The sequence below is a fragment of the Micropterus salmoides genome, unplaced genomic scaffold (assembly GCF_014851395.1).
Source record: "Micropterus salmoides isolate LMB-PRFRI ecotype aquatic unplaced genomic scaffold, ASM1485139v1 Ms_hic_scaffold_13, whole genome shotgun sequence".
Lineage (NCBI taxonomy): Eukaryota > Metazoa > Chordata > Actinopteri > Centrarchiformes > Centrarchidae > Micropterus > Micropterus salmoides.
Genome location: NW_024040374.1, coordinates 1,087,413 through 1,107,575, shown reverse-complemented (window position 1 = coordinate 1,107,575; position 20,163 = coordinate 1,087,413). Strand labels below are relative to the sequence as shown.

The 20,163-nt window shown below is 39.7% G+C and overlaps 1 protein-coding gene and 1 long non-coding RNA gene across 10 annotated transcripts in view; one reads left to right on the top strand and one right to left on the bottom strand.

The window, feature by feature from the left end:
* mast2 (microtubule associated serine/threonine kinase 2) overlaps positions 1–20,163 on the bottom strand; it is a 205,524-nt gene that overhangs the window by 137,448 nt on the left and 47,913 nt on the right. The window lies entirely within an intron of this gene.
* On the top strand, positions 7,942–16,887 carry LOC119900222. Its single transcript, XR_005444028.1, has 3 exons — positions 7,942–8,061; positions 10,439–10,534; positions 16,272–16,887. It is a non-coding gene; the product is annotated as an uncharacterized LOC119900222 (long non-coding RNA).

The following is a 20,163-nucleotide window of genomic DNA, read 5'->3' as shown; positions in this document are numbered from 1 at the left end:
GCCAAAAGAAATAGGCCCATAGCACAGAGTAGAAACGGTGCTACGGGCACATTTGCTTGCTCAGAATTGCAGTCTGCTTTTATATTATACATTCTTTGAGCAGACAAGTTTAGAATTTAAATGAAAGCATTTTACCTCAGCAGAGTTCTTGTACAGCTGCTATGAGTAGTAGTAGTTGCAGTAGTAGTAGTAGAAGTAGGTGGTAAAGATGCAGTAGACTATAGGCAAGACGTGACAATTGTGATTCGATTTGTAAATTCGTAATCGGCGACTCCCTTAAAGTGCAGCAAAGTTACATTAAGCTAACTGAGTTGAATTAGTACGTTAAGAAGTAAATGAGATGAAATCTTTTTATAAATCTGATGATTCAACAGAGGCAGAGTGTCTAATTTCCATCAATGATATTTCCTTCTCTGACTTCCATCTTTACTGTCTGTTCACTAAGGTGAGAGCCGTCAGCTCTGGTATATTTCACACCGGTGACAGTCTGTGGTTACTCAGGCCACGAGGGAGCTAGTCGGGATGTCCTTGGATGCTGGGAACTGATCCGTATATAGGTCGCTATTGATTAGGAAAAGGAGTGATCGATGTCGAGTGGAACACTCTGGGGAAACCACACACAAGCTACAGTGACCATATAACATTAGCACTGTGTTACTGGGCGAAAAGATGAAGAAGATAGAACTAAGGTTCAGATTCAGGGAGCCAAAACTAAGAAAATATGTTTTTTTTAGCCAGCAGAACCGCGAAGCTCGCTCGCCACTCGCAAACTTGTCAAAAATCTCTCATTATTGGTTTTAAGTATTACTTTGTATGTTTTGAGGAACTTTTGAGTTTGCAGCGCTTTCATCTGGCATTGATGCTGCTATTTTAAAACACCTATAGTTTGCAGGAGCTCTATTCCGACCATGTGATTTTATAAGTAGACAAGAGACCAAATAGACAATGTCCCCCTGTCCTTAATTCCTCCTTTCATTCAGGCCCTCGTCATTCTATGGGCCTCACAGCTCTAAGAGATGAATACTTTATCTTGCAAGTGTCCTTCAAGTGGCGTTTAATGAGTACTTGTGGATTCAGGACACTTTCTGGTGTCTGCTGTGTGAGCGAGCGTTAGCGCACAGTGATACATGATGCTCAAGCTGGGGCAGAGTGGTTTCTGAAATCTCCTAAAAGGTTGACTACGGTGCAGCTATATGTGACAGATTCAGTTTGTATTGTGAACAAATATCAACGTGCAGGTGAAAAAAGGAAGGATGAAATGCTGCTCTACTTATTTTAATCTACTTAATGGGGTCATTCTCCTATATGTAAGGTAAGGGACATAACTTCAAATCACTTCCTAATAGTAGGAACCTATTATTAATTTAATGACATTAACTCACAGCAAGAAATGAGCAAGAAAACAGCAAGTGTCCTGCTGCGAGATCGCTGGAATGCAGGCAACAACTGCAGGCACATGATAAATAAGGTAATTTTATGCTCAAGAGACTGCTGCGACAAGATACGACTGAGTTTTAAACATGTTTTAATGTGAATCGGTAACATCAGGCTGATGCTCAACCTGCCCAATAATAGAGTCAGCAAAGATCCACTGAATCCCATATTGTAGGTGCATCCCAATTATTTTTCCTTTGCAGAGGAAGAGGCATAGTCAGGTGACCTTTCGGTTTGATTTTGTTCTTCTTAAAGCCCCTGAAAACTATTTCTCTGTAACATTAAAATGCATGACTACATAAGAATCAATCCACCCTCTGATCACAAGATGAGACAGACCCCCTCCAGATTTGCTCTGGACGATCTGATCTGCAGCAATGACCATGACCAAGTATGCACTCACAATCCCCTTGAGGATAAATAAAGTGTTTTGAAACTGAAAAAAGGCTAATATATCATCTTAGATTTATTATTTTACCTAATGTTATTATCTTATTCTGTATATTATACAAAGTATTGTACACAGATATTTTTTTTAATATATACTTTTCTTTATTTCTACTGTCTTAAACCTTATATATGGCATTCAGAGTGGAAGGCATAAGAAGAAGTTCACTGTACAGGGAGGAAGTTTTTAACTGTGCATATGACAATAAACGCTTTGACTTAACTTAAATGAAAGCAGATCTAATCTAACACTATTACTGGCCGGCGTTAAATATATTGTACCCCGCTCTCCCTTAAACACCAGCCACGTTTTCAAATCTACAGCAGAACCCAAATTATTAGTTAGTTTCGGTTTCATTCATTAGTAAAGCTTCCACCTGAAACAACATGCATTTCAGATTGTACTCTGCAGGAATACTGGATTATTCTTTGCTCTGATATCGCCAATATATTTATATTGGCCATCGGCTGGCCGGCTCTCTAAATATCGGCAACGGTATCGACCATTGAAAAACTGTTTGGTCTATAAAATATCAGAGAATGGGAAGTAATGTCAATCGCTAACTTTAAGACCTTAAGGTGACACCTCCAGCGGCTTGCTTTGTCCCAAGAGCAGCACAAAACCTAAAGCTATTTAATTTTGCTAATATAAAAGACAAGCTGGAACCACTGAAAGTTGGCATCGTTTGGCTTGAAAAATACTTGTTGGTTTTGCCAATTATTATTTTTTAAGGCTGCTGTGACACAAACACACACCCACCATCATCAGATGTCCATAAAGAGCAGCCGGGCGTTCCTGCTAATAATTAATACCTCCAGCTCAGATCAATGCGTTTGCAGTGTGATGGCTGGATGGCAACATAATGCACAGAGGAAAAAACCTCCAGATACTCAGAGAGGGAAGGAGGAGGGACGGAGGGTGAGACGAAGAAGCAGTAATGGGATCTTCTCCTACTAACCTGATGTGGTCGATAGATATCACATATCTGCTGAATCTGACTGACCCCAGATCTGTGGCGGTAAATGGAGACCGGGGCTAAATGACTTGTTACAGTCCAGAAGTAAAACAAAACTAAAGAAAAATCAGGCTGACCTAAAGTGAAAGGTTCCTAGCTGAAGACAAAGAGGACGGTGGCAGGAGGAAACGGAAGCGATAGAAAGCCAGAGAGCGGCGTGCACACTGTAACCCTGTTAGTGTGATTGATGTTGGACATTAGGTATTAGGCCAGAAGAGGCCGGCGGGTCGGCTCAGACCTAAAACCATACATCACCACAGTCCAGAATGTCCCTGCCCTGCTCCATTAGAGAGGCAATAGCTCACTCTCCTAATTAACGACCATGTATTTGTGTGTGTGTGTGCGTACATGCATGTGTGTATGCTTACAAGACAAATTCTTGAGGGGGAGCAAATAAAGCTAAGTAAAGCAGGTTTCTAAATAAGCCGCCAAGCTGTCAATAATCCCCCTCTGCCACGTTTACTGCGTGTGCTTCGGCTCATCGTGGCTATGTTTAGATGCACAGAAACACACAAGCCGTGTTTCCATCAAGGTTTTTTAACGCGCATTTTGAAGCGTCGCATCAGAAACGGCAAGATTCGGGGGAAAATCCTTAATTTTGCTAAAAAGTTTTTACGCTCTCTTGAGGTGGTTTTTGCCTTTGTCAAAAAAGAGTAAATGGCTAGATGAGAGATGGAAACACTTTTTTTTGCGACATTTCAAAAGTACGCTTAAAATTCACATGACAATTAGATGGAAACATGGATACAGATAGTTCGCTAACACATCCTATATATTGTTGGAAAGAAACGTAAGAAAAGCACAATTTCTAAATCAATAAACAGCTTTATTTTTGGGAATATACTACCAGTCTTGTTCAGTGCCAACGACATGTAAATATCTTTATAGACAAGTTTAGATTTAGATTATATACACATTTATTAGTCCGTTCGGAAAATCCATACAGCAACCAACAAACGGACAACTACAATAGCAACAAAAACATCAGCAAAGTGTTTTACATATTATAACAAGCTGCAGCATCCTCACAGAAGCGCAATACTGGTAGGCATGAATAATCTGCGAGCCCTGTTGGTTCAGAGGGATGGCACCCTTCACCGTCTGCCTGATGGTAACAGCTCGTACACGCTAAATAGGTGATGTGATACTTCTGCCTGTCCTCAACGGAATAACAACCATATGGGTCGTTTCAGCCACACAAAATTACAACTCATGTTTACCTTTATTGTGGCACACATGACAAAGACGGTAAAAGATTATAATTGGGCAGAGAGATAATTTGGTGGATGGATAGTAAATTAGCTGCTTTTCAACCAGGAGATGGCGTTCGATTCGAATAATTGTAGTCATTAACCAGTTCAATCCCTTTTCCAGCAATCGTCATTTGTCGGAGGGTGTTGTTACGATGTTATCAAGCAGCAGAGGACTTTGTCTGCAAATAGTCTAACGTACAGTAGGGCTGAAACGATTCATCAATTAAATCGATTACCAGAAAGCATAGATACAAATTCTTTGCATCGATGCTTCGTTTAATCCATGTTATCCATATAACTACATTGCGCACTGACAATTATTCCTGTGACATATTGTGCTTCGCTGTGATCAAGTGATCACGACATGATGATGATGGTGCTGTTTGCAAAGTGGAGGAAGAGAGAGAAAATAATGAGGGACAAAGAAGAAAGTGTTCAAAGTGTGAATATTTTTGGTTTTAATGATTGTTTGTGGAAAATGATGTAACAATGAGGAGAACAAACTGGATATATCAAAACTAACAGGAATTTACCTGCAGAGCCAAATGTTAAACATTCCATATCTTAGACTCGTAGTTTTACAAACACTGACAACTTTTCAGGTTTTAAATTAATTTCAGCGGCATGATACTGAACCCCGAATTGCCCCTGGCGGCTGTTCCCCCAGTGTATGAAAGTGTGTGACCGTTTGAGCACTTAGGCTCAGTGTATGAATGTGTGTGACTGGTGAATGCAGATGTAGTGTAAAAGCGCTTTGAGTGGTCGAAAAGACTAGAAAGGTGCTATACAAATACAAATCAAAAACATGGTGATTTTTCTTACAAGATGACACTAAGTAGATTAGAGTAAACTAGCTGTGAGAACAGCTGGAAATATGGTTCCACTGACAGAACGTGAGGAGAACACTTGAGGGAAAAGAGAGAAGAGCTGCTGGTGATCCTGCAGATCAAAGTCTAGGTCCCAAACTACACAACATTTACACTTCCAATGAATCTCCAAATGTTCTTTTAGAAAAAGAAAACAAAAATAATGAGCCCTAAAAATAGCCGAAACTTCAAACGCACTGAGGCACAGTCGTTTCTGTACGTTCACCAGAGGCAGTCAGGGAGAACTGGCAAAAGCAGCAGGCAAAGACGAAGACCTCCTTACTGCGTTTCTGTGGGAGACCAAGCGCTGTGTAATTTAGTCCTGCCTCCTATGTGATGTGGCTGTCAGACTCTATGTAAGATCCCAAAAATGTACACACAGTGGTCTAAAAGTGCAAATTTGAAAACCACACCACGTTTAAAAAACATCATTAACCAGAGTTCCCAGGGTTTGAGGACGACACACACAAACACACAGTCTTTAGTGCAATCTTAGTCCCAGTTATTGTCTACATTTGGGGTGTCTCTTACAGTAGTTTGAACTTTAAAGCAGAACATTATTCTGTGAATAATATGTACACTTGCACACTTCAAAGTAGACTGTCCAAATCCCTTTAAACCAATGTTGACATAAAAAAAAAAAAAAACATTTCCATCTTAATGTAATTTTAAACTTCCCCCTTTCTGTCAGGTTTGCTTAGTGGAGTCTTCCAAGTTGGATGGAAGCAAACCCTCTTAATTATCAGCACATGCTTGTTGTAAATTGCTTGTTTTAACTTGATGAATGCCACCTGTGGATCAGTAGCAGTGCACGTCAATAAGTTTGGATCATTGCTAATGCTCTACAGGCAAACGTTTCTATCACAAATATGTGACCGAAGGGTAAAAAGAAGAAGACTGTCACACAGTCATTGATTTCCTGCTAATAAAACCTTTCAAATCCAGTTAGCTCAGTTTACGGTTTTATTTATTGAGCTTTAAAAAGCCAGCGAAATCCATGAGACCCCACCCCTGCATGCACACACACACACACACACACACACACACACGTAAAAGCCAATAAAATCCACTGTAATTACAACAGACATGTTCCACTTCCTGTTCTGATTGACAGGAGGAAGTTCCGCCTCACTAGACCTCACTAATCAATCCCTGCATGCAATCAGTCCACCTGTCAATCAAGAGCTGAGCCACAGTGCCAGGTGCGCTTATCAAAGACAAGCACAGATAAGTGCATGTATGTGTGTGTGTGTGTGTGTGTGTGTGTGTGTGTGTGTGTGTGTGTGTGTGTGTGTGTGTGTGTGTGTGTGTGTGTGATACAGTCTAATAAATAAAACACTAACCACAGAGAGCTGCCTGAGAGAGTCTGGATTGAAGGACGGGATGTTAGTGTGAGATCAATAAGAAGTGTGTCCTCTGTAAATAAGTGTGTGTGTGTGTCTGAGATTCAATTATCTGGAAAGAAGGGAAAGAAAATAGAAAGATTTGGATGGAGAGAAAGAAGTTGAGGCGGACAAGAAGAGGAGGGCTGCAGACGGGGAAGGAAGACGTATCTTTGGTTTATTTTTTTTTAAGTCTGCATAGTGCCAGAAAGTGTTATTGTTAACAAATAGAGACTCATCGATTAAATCGATTACTAAAATGCATCGACGCAAATTCTTTGCAAACACATTTATGGACCAACTGAACCACTTTTGATGGCGTTGATGCATTGATGGGGTTTACTGCAGTGGACCCATTTAAAAAAAAATAATTTAAAAATCAATATATTGGGGAGAAAAAAGTTTATAGGCATAATTCTTCACTTGTTTAAAAGTAAAAACAAACAATAAAAAAATTACTTTGTGATTTAATACTTCATGGATAAAAGGGTTCAATTATTGTAAATTAATTATCTTTGGGTGTTGGACAGGACAAAACAAGCACAATCTTCAGTTATATTACAGAAAAATGTCCCATCAATTAATTGAAAAAAAAAAAAAAAGTTTAATTGACAATATAAAAGTTGCAATGCAATTTGATACTGGACTATGACATGACACCCATGGTTTACACCATATTATTTGTGGTATAATACTGTATCATATTCCAGCCCATCATATCGATATATTTAAAAATAAAAATAGCGCTATTACAGTTAGCTCAATGCTAACGTATAATGGGAATCTCCATTAACTTGCTAACAGACATTAGCATTGCAATAATCTTAACATAAACTACACATTTTCACACAATATAATGTGATGTACATATTAGACTTAGGTGGTACACAGTAAATTTGCATTTTTTTTGTTCTTTTTATAAAGAAATGTTTGTTATATAAATTTTTTCATAGTTCTGTAATTTTAATTTAAAGATTGAAAAACGTGTGCTGCAGACTTGTGCTGTTAAAATAGCGATAACTTTACCTTTTCGCAGTAATTTTGTAGTCATAGTTAGATATCGTGATGTGTCATTTTAGGATTGTCTAACAATATTGATTATCGCAGAATTGCTGTATAGTGAGCCAAAGTAGGTGGTTTATAACTGCACAGTTCAGAGGGATTCTGGTGCATGAAAATAAAAAGCAACAACTTCTTCTCATAAATTACATTAAATATTCTGGATAAGGCAGGAAAACGTCTTAAAGCAAAATACGGTCCCTAATCAAAGCCACATAAACCTTGTGGGCTCTCAGAAGATTGTTTTTTTGTGAACATTGTGAAAATGTGTATTCCCTCTTCTTTAACAGTGTACTCTGTCAGAGTAAACAGAGGCGAGACCAAAGCAGAGGCCTGCAGGGATCCAGAGAGCAGAGCCGCATTTTATCTCCACTCTGCTTTTATCTGCTGTATGGGAATAAATAAAGCCAGCATTACTCCCTAATATCTCTCTCACACACACACACATAGATTGTTCAGGGGGAAACCAAGCTTGCCTTGCTGAACACAAACACACTCCCCCAAAGTTAAGCAAGACAAGCAACCGAGGCTCAGTGAAGCTATCGATTTGCACAGGAGGCTCAGCGCTAAGCAGAACAAGAGAGACAGAAGCAGCAAGAAAGAGGTGAGTGAATCATCTCACATAGAGACGAAAAACACATTCACAACATACGTGAACTCCTGACAGTTGCCAAGGTGACAAGGACACTCTGGTTACTGCAAAGTTTATGCGTGGGCACGTGTATTAGTATGCTTTTGTGTGTATCGGATGCACGTGTGCGTGCAGGATCTTTGTTGTGCAGAATGAAGGGTAACAGAAAGGAAGAGCCAGTTTGACTGCAAGGTCCACTGACGAGGCTAAGACGCAATCCCATTTCACCACTTGGCCCTACCCCTCCGTTTTGCAAGCTCACGTCTAGGGGTCCCGATTCTTGTTGTTATAGAGGGGTAGGGCTACAAGAAAGTTCCCAGAATACAAGTATTTTCTTGGTATAATTTATTTTAACCATGGCTATTCTTGGTTTAATGTCATTTCAGTGTAATATGGTAATTTTCTTCAAGACAATTATAATCTGTTTTAAGGGCCTAGCGGTACACTCAAAACAAGCAGTAGAGGCTACGGTTAAAATGAGATTGTGAAAACTGACGTCCAGGCCGAATCGGAGAATCCCAAGACTTAAAACGATGACGCAGTCCTCAACAGTCATGCAACACGGTTCTCGCACCATTTTTAAAGTCAAATTCAATGTTTTTGTGTCGAAACAATGTCTTTGATATAAAGGAGATATGAACGAGGCAATGCCATATTTGCATATTCCGAATAAGGAAACATAGTGGCTGTTTATATTTTTGCACACAACAGCTACGTAGGCGGAAATACGTACCGCTCGCAGTCTGACAGCAAACACATGTAGTTTTTCCATCCAGTGCATAAACGTGTTCAAACAGCACCGATTATTGAACATGCTCATGTTTTTGGTGAACTGATCGTGTCCATTTGTGAACTTGAACTCGTGCAGTAATTTAAGTAATTTAAACTCAATTTAAAATACTAAAACACAAAGGAATACACATTATAAAGAAAGGTAGCAAGGAAACAAGACCAGGCGAGACTTTCATAAGTTTCACTTTCAGGCTGATTTGAATCCCAAACAGCCGCCTTCCCCCGTTTCCTGGCCTGGTGGGGGAACACAATTTGACAAAAAAAAAGCAGCTCGCCATTAGACGCCTGGTCTGGTTTTTAAAGAAGTTCTTTGGATGTATAAAACCTCTTAAACCCTGCGGGGTTGCCCGCTTTAGCTGCTTCTAAGCTGCTTAGATCGTTAATACAAATATTAATGTTTAAACGTATGATCAACATGTCAGTGTGGACATGCTGATGTAACCTGCATGGCTACAAAAGATGAAAAGAAAGAGAAAGGCGCCGACTCCCGTTACCTTTCAAGCGCTCGTTAAGTCAGAATGTGTCCGTTCCTTGATTATTTATCTGCCTTCAGTCTGGAAGGGTCCACCGATCAAAATAATCAAAACAGTGAATCCAAGACGTGAATATATAATAATTTTAATACAAGTAATATTCTGTTTGTAGCCTATTTCAGTTTTGTGCAAGAGGAATTAAAGGTCTGTCCCAAAGAAAGTTAAGGTCAATTCAGTGATTTTTCCAAATAAAAGCCCGGGCTATTAATCAGTTTAATAAGTTTTACGGTAGCCTGCGCACTGCTAAAGAGAGAGGTAAACATGGAGGAAAACAAATTATTGTGAAAAGAGACACTTTAGAAAGAGTCTGTAGTTATAGATCAATTTATAATCTGTTAAGACTTGCATCTTCCTATCTTGCAACCACGGCTGCCGATAACGAAAAATGTCAACTACAGCAGCTAATGTAAACGTAACATTAAATAGATATTAATGGCAGGGTCTTGCATTGTCTAATGGTAAGTTAATCAAACAAATACAGCATAATTAGACTGTGTGTTACAAATTTCCCACCAAGCTTAAATGCAGCATCGGCAAATTTGTTACCTACAGCTAATTTAGGATGAATTCAAGACAATTTATGACCTTGATTTCCCTGGTTTTATTTTAAGAGCTTTAAAGAAGCAGCAGAAACCCTGTGCAAAGCTAATGACAGTGTTTATGTTTTGGTATGTTTATTAAAATATTTTTTACTAATAACACTTGTGCATGTCGCCATATTTGCTTTGTCAAGACTCCCAGTATGTTTGCCGCCGCCACAGTCACTTTGTGTGTGTGTGTGTGTGTGTGTGTGTGTGTGTGTGTGTGTGTGTGTGTGTGTGTGTGTGATGTTTTTACCTGGCTCCAAGACAAATTAGTTGTTCACACTCTTTACATAAACTATTAGATTAGAGTTGACATCTTGTTTACAGTATTGCACTGAACTGAAAATCAAAACAAGAATGAATCTAAAAAGACATAAATACAACTTCTTATCGAGTAATTACAAGCTGATGCCTAATGGACACGACTTTTCTCTCCATTAGCAGGCTGCCTCTCGCACGTCAACACAGGACTGAATGAAAGGCTGAGAGCGTGCTGTGGCATCTTAAGTGGGTGTGATATCGAGGCTGGAGCCAACAGTAAGCTCTCTCTCTATCACACAGTGGCATAAAACACACTACATTTCACCTTTTCACTTTTTCATTTGTAGTGCAGAAGTTCTGCATTTGTAACTGTCACTTGTGCTTCAGACTGTTTGTGAAAATGCCCTCTGGCTCTGCATTTTAATCGATTTTTCTTTGCAGAATCTATTTCTTGCTGCCATCCCTACTGGCACCATTAAATTGTCATCTTGTCTTATCTCATACCCAGACATGACACAGAAACACTTAATGAAGCAGTGAGGAAGATGGGGGTGGGTGGGTGGGGGGGTACCGGATCCGTTTCAACAGGGCCATTTCATGAGAGTCTGCTTCAGCTTTATATAAGCAAAGCACTAAAAGGGCATGTAAAATAAAAGTTGGTACTTAAATAATTGCCAGAAAGATTTTTGATAGAAAGATAGATTTTGATTTGCTTCTACTGTGGCAGTGTTAAGACGCCGTGAATAAAGCGTAAAACTGTTTCACATCAAACTACAGTACCAGGGAAAGGGAGGGTTTTAATGTGAAACATCTGTGCAGGAAGTGTCAACTTCCCATCGTGGAAGCAGCTGCAAAGTAGAAGCAACTGTATTCTAATAGTGAAGAGAAACTGAGAGAAGTACAGTGGTGAGTACGGGGTGACTCTGTTGCTGTACTGATAAAGTATTTGCTGTGGGAAATGTATCCCATTCCTCAATTGGTCAGAATAAAAAGGTAAATGTGGCATCAATAGAAAAGAAAAAATAAAGCATGGTAGCCGTACGTGTTGCCGACCAGCTTGGCAACACGGACTGGAGCGAGAGTTTCAGAGCGGTGAGTTATTAATCTGTATCCATAAAGTTTTAACTGAGCTCTGTCTCTACATCACAGGAACAACTTTATGTCCACTGACTGCCTGGAGGGTAGCTAGTGTTTGGAAGGGAGAGGAGAGCTGTGAGCTGCAGCTCGCTGTTTCTGAGGGCGTGTCGGAGTAGCCGCTTGGCGAGCGTTATATGAGGCGCGTTTAGCTTTCATCCCTGTGACGTCACAGGGGCGAAAGGGAAGTGGCTGGACTACAAACAAGCTGTTTTCGGTTCAGAGCAGAGTTTTCTGTGAACTCCCTTTGGGCTTTTTCACTTTGCAAACCTGTTACATGCACAAAAAAGGAATATAACTAACTCTCTAAAGGAGAGGGAAAAGCCAAAAAGCATAATACCACCTCTTTAAATATGATCATTAAACTTATCAAACTGGGTAAATTAGACAAAAAGGCCCGTCTCTAACATAAGCCCGTTTAAAATAAAGGCTGAAAACATCAATACAGCATCCCAAGATGCTCAAACTTCCTCCCAACTCACTGATGATGTTGTGAAACTTAACGCAAGGAAGCAAAAGTTTTTCTCTTATGTCTATGAAGAGTTTAATCTCATGAATAACTATAACACAGTTCAGTTTTAAACATTAGCTTGACATTAAGAATATATTAATATTGGAAAATATCCTTACTATTGTTGTGAATACTGCATAGCCCTAATGTGCATCCTCTAAATAATATATGTATTTTCTTCTGGATGAAGACTCTTTAATGCTACGAGCGCACACTCTTTAATGCTCAACACAACCTGCCCTATAGCTCCTAAATGCTGAGGAAGAATTGATCTGTTTACGGCTATTAAAAAGACAAAAGCGAGAGGCCGCATCAAATAGCACCTGGTGTTTTTTTAAATTTAACTTCTCTTTGCTGCAGGTTTCCTCCAAACTGAGATTCCTCATTTCGAGTGGTGAAATGAAAAGCGAAGGGAGCACAGTGGGCGCCTAGTCACAAAACAAATCAGAGGTGCGTGACCGCACAGCGTGACGACTTGCAGAGCCTTTGCTCTCGATGCAAGATATATGATGAAGTCATATGAATTTACCTCGAGCATAAACCTACCTTTAGTTATGCCCTAAAGGTGTGAACCTTTGTACGCAGTTGAGTTTTAAAACATAAACAAGGACCTAAAGGTGGAAAGAGTACTAAAATATTGTACTTAAGCAAAAGTACTGTTACATGATGAATTTTTACTACATGTACAAGTTAGTGGGATAAAAATCTACCCAAGTAAAAGTAAAAGGTAGCATTTAAAATTTACTCACAGTAAACGTTAGTAACTTATTTATACTGATTTAATATCTTATTATAATATATTTAATTAAATCACAGCCTTTTGGAGCACAAACCAACATTATCGATGTCATGAACGACGTCTTTTTGGCTCATCTGAGCAAAGCCTCTTACCAAACTATGAAACTTCTTTTACCAACTACCTGTGGGACAAGCAGGGTGCGAACTACAGTGGAGCTCTGCTCCTCTTAATAAGACACGACATGCTATTTTTGCCATTCTGTCCTAAATCTTCCTTATCATCATGGATCATGTGTAAACAGGAGCGTCGGACGTCATCCAGCCAGAAGATCGATCACCGACCTCTCTGTGAGCCACGCACAAACTTTTTACTCAGTATTTAAAATGTAGCGAAGTTCAATACTTCAAACAAAACATACTTAAGTAAAAGTAACTACAGAACTAAAAACAACTTAAAAAGTACAAGTACACTACTCAATTATACTAACGCGAGTAATTGTAAATCATTAAATTGTGTTAATCAGTCATAATTAGCTGATAATGACAGTTGCGATTCTCTCCACACACACATTAATTCTCATTTAAATGCATGTCTGAACTCTTCTAAAGGCAAAAGGGGCAGAACAAATGGAATAAGTTTTCCTTGAGATAAAAAAAAAGTTCTAATTTCCACTTGAAGCACTGAACAGAAAAAGACTGAAAATCAAACCTCTTGATGCTGGCTAATTATTTCAGAGGAACGAGCTGCCTGGAGCCTCGGCTGATGTTGTACTTTGTTTTCCCTCTGTGCATACAAAATGTGCACCGATCGCATGCAGACACTTAATTTTTCATGGTCTGTCCCTAATTGCTGTCTGCAGTCAGTCATGCTGGATCTCACCGCAGGAGGTGACTTTTTGCATGAGAAAGAGTGTGTGTCTATTGGCAGGCAATTAACTCAATATAGTCAAGAATCAAGTGGAAGCAAATGAACCAGTAAACCTTATTCTGGTGTGTGAGACGGAGTGTGTTTCTGTGGATGATTGTCATGTGCAGGCAGGAGGTAATTAGCCGAATACAGTCCAACAGAAAAGAGGAAAAAAAAGGGAGACGATAAGAAAATGAACACCCCTTCTGACTTCTTCCCATTAGCTGCAAAGTAGTGGAACATCTGCAGGGCTGGAAATGGAGTCAGGTTAATATTTTCGTACACACACACAGGAAAAAAAAACCATGGGTCTATCCATCCAAAGCGCTCCTTTTCCATGCTTGGCTTGAAGGCTAAAAGCCCTTTGCTGCTAATAAGGTAGGAGGTGAAACCCGAAGATGGAGAAAAAGGCTGCAAAGAATAAGAAAACGGTTAATATATCAGGCCAGATAGAACAAGTAGGTGATGGAGAAAATGAACAAATGTGGTAAAAAGAAACCAGGCAGACCGGAAAGCAAGAAAAGAGATGTAGGAGCCTTATATGCAGAGGAGGCTGCGGGTAATTACGGGCTGAGTGGCGGCTGGACAGTGACTCAGGGCTGCTGCACTGTTGAATCTACACTTCTCACATTTTCACCCAATTAAAGTCCGTCACCGTAAGGAAATATTGTAAAGGTTGCAGCAATAACAAATGAGGAAAGAGGAGCAGCAGATAGAGCCCAACGGCTGCACAGCTAATAGGAAATGATTTTAATTCTACAAAATGTAAGTGTTTGTTATGAAATCAGTCCCCCTGAAACTCCTGCTGTGGTGCATAAAGAGCTTTTATTATGTGAGACCAGTCGCATGCTTCAATTATTTATTAGCCTATTTAAATCTTGCAATTACAGACCACATTAGGAGTAAGATCATAAAAAACAAAAGGCGACTTTGAGAGTTACTGTGCTGGCAAAACTTTAAAACTCTTTAAAGTAATTTGCAGTAAATTGCTCCAGAAGACCTTTTTATCCTGGTTGTTGGTCGTCAGTGACGTCTTTACTTATAAGCTCAGTTTAAAATGCAGTCAAAACCCCAATACCAAGTTATTTTTCTCCCTTGCATCCCTAACCAGGGTGACGTCGTTAATCATAAACTATCTGATCAAATAATCACTCAACAGATAACAAATCTGACTAATTTTATTGTATGTTATATGTTCTTCTGTCTTCTATTTTTTATTTGGTTGATGTGTATTGACTACTGTTGCATCGAATTTTGATTGGTAAGACTATCTAGGTGCACTTCTACACAATTTGGTTTGCACTGCAGGAGGCATCGTATTTTTATCCCGAAATAACATTTGAAAAAGTAGGAATTATATTTCATTTGAGAACTAAACATTTCATAATTATAACAGGTGTTCTCTGTGAATGGAGCAAGTACTGGTCCCTGAGCCAGGTAGATTAAGAAAAAGCAGCACTGTTATTTGTAGGCTCCTGTTGCTAGGCTAGCGAGTTTCTGAAAGTCCATTTATAGTGTGTCCTTAAGAGCTAATCAGCCCTTAAAGTACCAAGTAAACCAAGTTTAACACACAAGTGTTTTTGGCAGCTTGTGTAACATGTTCTTCTGCCACAAACAGAATAAATTTGAGTGTGAAAACAAATCAAAAACACCTCCCAACGTCAGAGACAGAATAAATTAGCTGCATTTGAAAACATTTTGGGCCGAGCTACACAAGGCTTTGTGCTTTAATTTCATGGTTGAGTTTAACTAGAGAAAAGGCTTCAAAGATAAAGATAATGACCTTGTTCTGATCGCCACTTGAGGAAACTTTCAGGACAATTCAGTGTGTCTCCAAGTGACACAGAGAAGTTAATAATAACAATAATAATTTTATTTATAGAGCGCTTTCAATCAAAGTGCTTTACAAAAACAATATAACTAAAATACTTAATTTGAAACAGTGAAAAGTAAATACCACTATACAAAGACAGCAAAGGTAAACGTTCACTATTTTGTGCGTTAACAACAAAACCTTCAAATCTGCTCTAACCTGAACAGGGAGCCAGTGCAGTGAGGCCAGCACAAGAGTTACCTGCGTGTATTTAGATGATCCAGTCAGAATACGTGCTGCAGCATTCTGGACCATCTGCAGACCTCGCAAACTTCTCTTTGGCAGCCCAGAGAACAGCACATTACAATTATAGTCCAGCCTAGATGTGACAAAGGCATGAATAAGAGCCTCAGCATCTTTAAGTGCCAATATCGATCTAATCTTTGCGATTCTTCGGAGATGAAAGAAGGCTACTTTTGTCACCTTTCGCTTTAATATGCAAATCAAGCGAAAGTGATCGATCAAAAACCCCAAGATTCTTTACTCTATCCTTGCAATGAATGACCGAATCATCAGTGGAGAGATACAAATGAGCTGATCTAGCTGGTCAAATAGCTATCATGTCAATTTTTGTGGAGTTGAGTAGCAGGAAGTTTGCCGATAACCAGCTCCTCACAGCAGCCAAGCAAGTCAATAACTTAACCGAATCAGATGCATTTCCTGCAATAACTGGCATGTATATTTGTAAATCATCAGCGTAGCAATGAAAAGCAAACCCAAAAGTTAAGAGAAAATAAATTGGGATAACTTGTGTAAACAGTGGAAAACGTGCAAGAAAAGAATGTAAAGTGAAGCGTTTGTGTGGCATTAATCAGTGAATGTTTCTTTTTCCTTTTCCTTCCTCTGACAGAGCAGACAGCAGGTACACAAGGCTAGACGGGGATGTTCACTTCACCTCCAGCTCTACTTTCATCCATCTCCCTCCACCCCTCTCTCACCGCCTCTATCCCCTGTGTGCGTTTTGTTATTACACTCTGGCTTGATATATTTATTCTGTCCATCACAGCGTTGCTCTTTGCCCCACCATCCCACCCTCTGCATAATATTTTCAATCTCATCACAGGACGCTCCGCTGGAGTTGTCGAATCTCGCCTCTGCTGAGGTGTGAGATGCGAGATGGCGAGTCAGACCTGTAACCCTCCCGGCTTCCTCTCTGCCCTTCACATTTGACAGAGAAAACAGAGAAACATTTCAGCAGCAGACAGATTTTGCTTTTTTTTGCTATCAACAATATGATTGCTGCCTCATTGCAAAGTCTAACAAGCAGCTGGGACTGCGACTAAAAATGATTTCAATTCTAAACAGACAGCAGCAAAATAACACTGGTGTGGAAGGCACTCGTTAGTTTGCCACGTAGCTTTGAGTGGCGTGTACCTGTGTTATCGTTCTTACACGCATGTATTAAGCTCATATAGACTATTTTGTCAGAATGATGTACTTCAAATAAAATGTTTCTTTACAACAAACTTAAATATTAATAAATAATCTTTGAGGCCTTGGCTACTGAGCCTGAGCAGGAGGTAATACATGACCTGACATTGTTGACATATATCACACGTCTGTGCTCTTTCTTTTACTGTGACACAGTGTCGCACATACCCCGTCCCTCCCACAAAAAAGCCAATCGGGAAACATATCAAGCCAATCGTGTGGTTCACGCGCAGTTGAGGTTCGCGACAGTTTCAAATGTTGTGGTGGCAGCGAGGAGCAGGTGTGTGACCAGATCAGATGCACTTCTAATCCGCATGGGGGGGAGGATAACACACGAAGGCGCTGTATTGCCAAGGGAGGTAAGCGACCACAATGAAAGCCGTAAATCAAGTCTGGATTGTGAAACCTTATAACCTGTGATGAAAAGAAACACTTCTTAAAATCATCACACTTCTTCAGCGGCTTTTATCAGATTTTACTGGTGATTCTATCCAAGCAGTTTTTATGTCCATTCACTTAGAGCGGGGCCTGATAATGTTAATCCAATATAACTGCCCAAAGGAGTTACATCAAGATGGCTGCCGATTGCGGGATTTGCCTATATAAGGACTTTTTCATGACGCACAATTGATGAAAAGCGACCCAGCATTTGATGGCATTGCATAATGACCCAGCTAGAGTCGTGTATCATCTAAAATTTCATGATCCCAGTACCAAAGCCAGTACCCTTAAAGTGATACCAATACCAGTAGAGTACTTCATTCGATACCTTGCGTAAAATGCCACCTGTTGAAGCCATAGTAGTTGATTGGTAGCCTATTATTATTATTGTAGTTACGACAAGCAAGGTTTTTATTTATTTATTTCTTGTTCAAATAACTATACAATACATAAAAGATTTGTGTATTACATATTGAGTAATATATCTGAATAAGAGAGGAGGAGTGAAATAGTTTGGTGAACAAATAAGTTGTGGGAACCTTATTTAAGTAAATTTTTTCATACGTGTGTTAAAAGTAGCCCGAACAAAGTAAATTACTTGGTTAACTTTCTATCAATAAACCGAACTGAAAGATGTCTGCTTTTTCCTTTATTAGTGAGTCAAACCTCAACGAGTAAGGAGTCTGTTTAAACAAGTCACTTAACTGCACTAAAGACTCTAAAGAAGCAAACAGAGGAAAAGAGAGGCTGCATGTCCGGCCGATCAAACCAACTACACCTGAAGCAGCCGTAGCTGCTGTAGTGTGTAAAGTCGGCTGATGCTGCTGCTGCGGACTTTTTTTATACAGTTTATGATGCAGGCACATAAGGAAAAAAAAGCCGTGATCTTCTCTTTCTTTCTGTGTGTTGCTTTCGTGTTCGGCTGCAAGCAAAACCATACAAATAGTAATTTTTTGCCGTGCCTCATTTCTATTGTGGTTCAAACAAGCACATGGCAGAGTCGCGTGGAGCCGAGCCGAGCCGAGCGGACTCGCCTCTCACCTGGACCTCAGCTACGATTCGCCTGCCAGCTCGACTCGGCTCTGCGCTTTCTTCCACCAACACATCCAGTGACTCTCCTTCAGCTTAGGCCTCTCCTTCTCAACTTAAAGAGGATCAAGAGATGAAAGCAGAGAGAAAGAAAAGGAGAAAGAGTGAAGTGAAGTGAAGTGAAGACAGAGAGAAGACGACAGAGTCAGAAAGGGAATGAAGAAAATTGTAGCAACAATTCACAGATAAAGAGAAATTTAAATAAATAAATGGAAAAGATGACGTAATAAAAAGAAAGCGCTAACACATGCTAACACCAGGTACCTTTAAGTCTTAATATTTGGTACAATTTTCTTAAAGCCCTGTCTCATAACTAAGGGGATTATCCAAGAAAGGGGAACACATGGAATGTCTCATCTATATGGGAAAACCCTTCACACCCTCGCCAACTTAATCCATGCATGAAGGACAAAGGAAGCTCAGCTATGTTCATATACTAGACATGTCTGCATGCTATAGAGAACATACAGTGTGAGGGATGATCAGGCTCTGTTTGAAATGAACAGATTTCTTTATGAATGACTTCATCAGTGCTATTTTAATATAACACCACAGCAACACCTTTCAACAAGTTTAGCTTCACTTATTTAAAGGGTTGGTTCACGCAAACGCCTGAAAAAAGGGGTCCCTATTATTCGCTGTAGGAGACATGTTGGCATGATTTTGTATTTTGTTTGGATATATTTATATTGGTATTTTGGACACTGGGTGGCAGTGATTAGATGCACATGGTTGTATATAGGGGGGCATAGGTGACAGGAAGTCACAGGTAGGGGGAGCACACACAGTTCTCACCAGACCACAGATCAGAATACACACAACAACTGGAAACAAAAAAGAAATCAACCGGTATTTTCATCTATTTATACTATTTACAACTGCAATAATGACTGGAAAATCTTATGTCTACGTAAAACTTCACTACCTACCTATCTGTGTACGATAGATAGAAGATACTGGAAATCAAAGCTAAGGAAAAATTGCCATTACACTCAATAATCCACAGAAAATACTGTATATAGGGGCTACTTCTTTAGTAGAAGTAGTTCCAATAAAACTGCACACAGCAAAGTCTGCAGGTTATCTCAAAAACCATTTCTAGAACGACACATTGCTGTTGACTTATTTAAATGTAAATTTTTGTGCTCTAGGTATTTGTGTGGAGGAGAAGTCTCATAGATAGGTATCTCAGAACAGGGACAAACACAACCAAAACTATCTGCATGGATGGACACGACTACAGGCATGTGAGAATATCCTGTTTCTCCTTATCAGTTTAGAAAAGATCCATCTTTATTAACCTGATTCAAGAACAGCAGTTTTAAGAAAGATGACAAGAAATGTTTTTATTTTAGTGTCACAGCAAAAAAATCAACAGTGAAACTGAAAATGCTCTCAGCTTGTTGTCTAAATAATGTCTAAATGTGTGTGAGTGTGTGTCTATATATAGACACACACACACACACACACACAAGACAGGCATGTGTGTCGTGCTGTTTCTCAGCAGGTGAAGTCAGAACAGTACAGGAACAGTTCCAACCTCAAGCTATGAATCATGCTCATGACAAGGACAACTGACAGCCTGTGGCAAGATGAAGGTGTGTGTCTTCCTTTGTGTCTTTGTGTTTCTGTGTGCCTATGTGCATGCATGCGCGCGCATGTGTGTGTGTGTCAGTGTGTGCGTCAGGTGAACGTGAAAATAAGCAGCAGAGACATCAGGCAGATATGCACGGAGGAGATAAGCTGTGCGAACACACACACACACACACACACACACACAC